The sequence below is a fragment of the Procambarus clarkii genome, chromosome 15 (genome assembly GCF_040958095.1).
Source record: "Procambarus clarkii isolate CNS0578487 chromosome 15, FALCON_Pclarkii_2.0, whole genome shotgun sequence".
NCBI lineage: Eukaryota > Metazoa > Arthropoda > Malacostraca > Decapoda > Cambaridae > Procambarus > Procambarus clarkii.
The window spans coordinates 40,719,160-40,725,159 of NC_091164.1; the positions used below are offsets into that span (position 1 = coordinate 40,719,160).

The following is a 6,000-nucleotide window of genomic DNA, read 5'->3' on the forward strand; positions in this document are numbered from 1 at the left end:
GAGCACTACGACAAAGTCACTGAGGCATTAGAAGAAAAACAGAATGCTGATGTGATATACACGGACTTCGCAAAGACTTTCGATAAATGTGACCATGGTGTGACAGCACACAAAATGAAGTCAATGGGAATAACCGGTAAAGTAGGACGCTGGATACTCAGTTTTCTGTCAAACAGGACTCAGCGAGTAATGGTCAACCATATAAAATCTAGTCCAAGTGCAGTTAAAAGCTCTATACCTCAGGGTACAGTCCTTGCACCGCTGCTTTTCCTTATTCTCATATCAGATATAGACAAAAATACAAGTCACAGCTTCGTATCATCCTTTGCAGATGACACAAAAATCAGTATGAAAATTACCTCGGCTGAAGACATTGAAAAATTTCAAGCTGATCTTAATAAAGTTTTCGAATGGGCATCAGAAAATAACATGATGTTTAACAGTGATAAATTCCAGGTACTCAGGTATGGTAAAAATGAGAACCTTAAACATAATACAGAGTACAAAACACAATCAAATGTACCCATAGTAGGAAAACAGCATGTAAAGGATTTGGGAATACAGTAATAATGTCTGACGACCTAACGTTTAAGGAGCATAACCAAGCAAATATTGCGACAGCCAGAAAAATGATAGGATGGATTACGAGAACTTTCAAATCCAGGGATCCCATCACAATGGTTGTACTCTTCAAGTCACTTGTGTTGTCCCGTCTTGAGTACTGCTCAGTACTCACTTCCCCCTTCAGAGCAGGAGAGATTGCTGAAATAGAGGGAATACAGAGAACATATACGGCAAGCATAGACGCGATAAAGCACCTAAATTATTGGGATCGTCTCAAAGCCCCCCAAATGTACTCACTAGAAAGAAGACGAGAGAGATATCAAATAATATACACCTGGAAGACACTGGAGGGCCAAGTACCAAATCTACACAGTAAAATAACAACGTACTGGAGTGAATGACATGGAAGAAAATGCAGAATAGAACCAGTGAAGAGCAGGGGTGCCATAGGCACAGTCAGAGAACACTGTATAAACATCAGAGGTCCCCGGTTGTTCAACACCCTCCCAGCAAGCATAAGAAATATTGCCGGAACAACTGTGGACTTTTTCAAGAGGAAACTAGATTTATTCCTCCAAGGAGTGCCGGACCAACCGGACTGTGGTGGGTATGTGGCCCTGCGGGCCGCTCCAGCAACAGCCTAGTGGACCAAACTCTCACAAGTCAAGCCTGGCCTCGGGCCGGGCTTGGGGAGTAGAAGAACTCCCAGAACCCCATCAACCAGGTATCAACCAGTATTGTCTGTCGTAATTAATGGTCAGTGGGCCGGGTAATTGACGTGTTTCAGGAAGTCAAAGTAATTAACCTCGATCCTTGTTTGATCGACTCACACGAATGCTCCATTGTTCCATTAACGTAACGTCATTATTTATCTGTCCGGAAGTACCGGCACTTGATTGACTCGTGGGAGGAGTAACGTCATTTTAGAATAACGTAAATGTGGAGCTAATTACTGTTATTAGCCACCAGAATTGGTCTGAGTATGGAAGGCTTAGACGGAATTCATACCTTAATGTAAATTGCTGAGCCAGTGTGAAAGGTTGCGTATTTTTATTGTTTAATTATTGATCTTGAGGATAATAATTAATTACTCTAAAGGTAATCACGAGTGATTACCGTTCTCTTAGCACTTTGGACATTGTAAATCAGAGTTTACCATTGCTGAGTGATTAGTAACCAATTAACATAAATTAACGTAACTAGTAAAGAGATTAATCAGCTGTCTGGTAGTACAGGGATTAATTAATGGGATTTTCTCACTGAATGCTCGACAGGTAGAGTGTTGTGTAATTTCTGCGTTACTAGTGACAGTTGTAAGAGTTATTAAATTAACGTAAATGTTATTTTGTTATTAACGTAAATGTTATTGTGTTATTAACGTAAATCAATTGTTATTGATTGTTGATCGTCCGTGGCACGGAGTGTTAACATAAGGATTAATTTGAGGAAGGGTTGCTGGAGTTGCCAGTGAACCCATTAGTTATTGTTGTCATTGAAAGACTACTGATTTGATTGCATTGCATCCGCCATTGCAGGTGTAGACTGCACTGAGGCGTAGAACAGTTAGGAGGTTACTGGAGACGTGTTTCAAAACCCACTGTGTCATTTGTTGTAATTGTGATTATAGATCTGTTAGTTCTTGTTTCTTGATTGATGCCTCTGTGTTCACGCTTATATTCGAGTTAGTTCATTATGCAGTCCGAGGAGCTGGTGTCTAGCTGTCATTGATAGTGTCACAGGAAGGATTTCGAGTAACGTCATTGACATTTCTTTTTGTTTTGTTGTAGTAGTTAGTACTTTATTGAATAAACTAAGTTGTTATGGTTAACACTGTCTTTTCGTTACACCCCACACATTATTATTGTTATGCATGTGTTCTTCACACTCGACTAATAAAATTGAGACCGATTCTGAGTTTTGGACCAAATATACGGCACCACACAATAAATTATTGTTGTGAGCCCAGGACCTACTCGTTAGATTCGCTTCGGCGATTGGCGAAGGTCGACGACCAAGTGGAGGGGATTTCAATTTTCATTGGGGTCTCGGCGTTTGCTCGCGCCTAGTCAATTGTTCATACATGGTCCCAAAGTGAGGAATGAGCTGCTTACTACACTGGTGTGTTAGCTAAGCAAGTCCTTCCTCAGGCGACCTAATTGAATATCACGACAGGAATAAAGGTTAAAGAATAAAGAAAATTCTTAGAAATTTTCCGAGCTCAATTCCTTATACCAATTTCATTTATTCCACCACTTAAAACTCTCACAATATCTATGTAAAAATAAATACCAAATTCCACTTACTTTGGCTCTGGGGACGTGGACAAGGTGCGCTGTGACATCATCAGGGGCTGGTCGCCCGTGCGTGACACGCCCAGACACCGTCGCCCGGGCCATTCAAGCACCAGATGTTGGCACAAATATATTTTCAATTATCTGTTTTATGTATTTCCAATTTGGTTTTATTTGTTTGTTTTTTTATCGTATATGATGCATATTTGTATCCTTTACAATATGTATACAGCAGAATGTTCATAATGTTCCATGAAACTGTGATACATGTGTCAGTAATGTGTCAACAATAAATGTTTATTGTCTCAATATTACGTGTTAAAAATTCACTAAAATTACAATATGTACAGTTTCACACACTATTTACACAGTAACACACTGTATTACACACTAAGTACTTCGGAAGTGAGTAATAATCAATGAAGTAGTCCAGGGTACACAGTGCGACTTCGCTCTCGTTGCACCAGGTACAGATAGAATTTCGCTTCCTGTTTCTTTGTTCTGTGTGTGTGCAAATAACGCACTCATGTACACCCTTGGCATTAGTACCTGTAGGTAGTATGTAGCCAAGCTTGTAAAATGTAAGGTAGTCTTGAAAAGATCACCTTGTAAGGTCCTACACAAGAAGAGATTCAGCCAGCCTCAAAGAGTGTCTGTTAGTCTGGAAGAGATTCAGCTAGCCTCAAAGAGTGTCCATCAGTAAAGAAGAGATTCAGTTATTCTTGAAAATATCTATGGAAAACACCACCATGGAAGCCGCTAACACTGCTCATCTATGCTACTTGTATCAGATGCATCATCACTGAATGCAGAAAACGATTCATCTATGTATCATCTAAATAAATTGGAGATAGCATAGATGGGCAAGGGTGGCGCTCAGAGCTACAACTGGATACGCTCGCTGTATCGTCCTCATAGGTGCTGTAACACTTGCATCTGATCTTTGTGTTAGGTCTTATTGTGTCTAGCTTCACCAATATTATGACCCTTATATTCTTCAAACATTAAGGTTTGAATTTCACCGACAAAGCACGATCTTTCAACTCGCGTCGGACAGGTGTTTGGGAGCCAGAGGCGCGTGTGCCACTCGGTACTAGCCCAGCCACCAGGCCCTAGGGCATAAGGGGAATTTTTTCCTAGATGGCTACCTCTCACTGGAGGTCCTAAGAGTTCATTTCGTACACAACCAACCTCGCACAGGTTTAGAATGGGTACGAAAAAATCAAAACGAGCTTTCTCGGTTGGCAAACTGCGTATTCTCGGTTGGCGCAGTTAAGTGGTTAAGGAGCGTCTGGGATCTTCTCTGATGTAGGTTCGAACCCTCTTCACGGCCCTTGTGGATTTATTTATTTATTTAATTTATATACAAGAGGGTACATTGTGTTTGAGAATACAAAGCATAGTATTTACAATCTTGTAAAGCCACTAGTACGCGCAGCGTTTCGGGCAGGTCATTATCTAACTATTACCTAACAGATAATTTTAAGTAGGTAAATTCTAGCAGAATTAATAAAATGATAATAGATACATTGCAAGAAAAAAAAATGAGATGAGAGAGAATAGTAAGTATATTAAAGCACATTGGTATATTAAAGCTCTGGTTGATTACATTGACAACTTGATTGTTAATTTAAACAAGATTAACAGACACCATACAGCAGCTTGATAGCACATATAAGAAGACAGCAATGATCACAATGGTAAAGCCATTATTCATTTATTACTCTTATGTTCTTTGTACACAATCTTTTGAATAATAATAATATTTTTAATATTATTATTTATACACATAAAATCACACTAACGTGATATACATCAATGAGAAAATTCACTCAGGCTGTGAGGCGATGCGAACCTGCAATGTTTGCGTCACCTCACAGCCCAGTGGATCATTCATTCATGTACATCTCCTTAGTGCGATTTTCTGTGTATCTGAAGATGGGCATACGGTGTTCAACTACAATACTTAACCCCTTCACCTGAGTGCTTAGGGGCCTTACGTAAAACTTGGACTGGCTTCAGGACTTCCTGTGATATCAGTAGAAATCTGATTGTAAGACTTTTAGGAAGTCAGTGGTGGTACAGTGGTAGAGTATGCAGCTGGCAATGCCTTGGTCGTGGGTTTGCAACACCACACAGTCCCAGTAGATTTTCTCTATTATTATTATTATAAAAATTATCATATTCGATAGGCCAATGTCCACACCCCAACAATTGCATGCTGGGGTGTAAGATAATGGTGGAGCAGAAGTACTCCAGTACTTACATAGGATGATGAGAGTGCGAGGAACAAGGTGGTCAGGTGGAGCCAGTGACTCCTTCCTTCAACAGTTTTGTCTCTCCCTCGTGGTATATCCTCAATGTCTTAAGTGGTGTGGCCTCACCACACACTTACACTGCCACAAGTGTCCTGAGAGTACTGTGGGAGGGACAATTTGGCGGGTATTGTGGACACAGGTCTTAAGACAGGCGAACTTCACCAGCCCTGGACACGTCTATAGCAACCTTTGTTGTGATGACGTCACTCGCTCGCTCGCTTACCCGCCACGTTGCTTTTCCCATTTTCTTTGGTTACTGATCTTTGCTGACGTTTAACCTGAGAGCCACTAATACTGGTGGCCTCAACGAGGACAGGAAGTTGGCGGCTTGTCAAAGGTCCTACCCATTTGCCTGGAGGATCTTTTCTATCTGTATTTTAAAACCCAGTAGAGTTTTGGCGTTTACTTTACCTACTCCTTGGCGGGTAGGCTGTTCTACGGGTTTACAACCATACGGGTGAAGAAGCCTCTCCTGTTTTCTGTCCTACATTGTGGCTTGTTGAGTTTGAACCCGTTGCTCCTCGTTTGTATTACATCTGACCTTTTGAAGAAAGTGTCCGGATTGACATCGTCCAAATTGTTGACTTGTGATGGACTCTACTACCGGGACCGTGGACTGTACTACCAGGACCCTGGACTGTACTACCGGGACCCTGGACTGTACTACCGGGACCCTGTACTATACTACCGGGACCCTGGACTGTACTACCGGGACCCTGGATTGTTCTACTGGTGTAAGGGGGGCTAGCCTTTAACCCTCACTTGCCTGGTTAAATGCTGGTCGTTATTAAGTAAAAGTATATACAGGAACCAGAGTATCTACTGTG

At 41.3% G+C, this 6,000-nt stretch overlaps 1 protein-coding gene across 1 annotated transcript in view; it reads right to left on the reverse strand.

Annotated features, from left to right (window-relative positions):
• Positions 1–5,374, reverse strand: part of LOC123748564 (uncharacterized) — a 194,174-nt gene extending 188,800 nt beyond the window's left edge. Inside the window, exon 1 of the mRNA XM_069325022.1 lies at positions 5,122–5,374. The gene's annotated coding sequence lies outside the window, so the exon portion shown is untranslated. The remainder of the gene's footprint in view (positions 1–5,121) is intronic.
• Between the last annotated feature and the right edge of the window lie 626 nt (positions 5,375–6,000).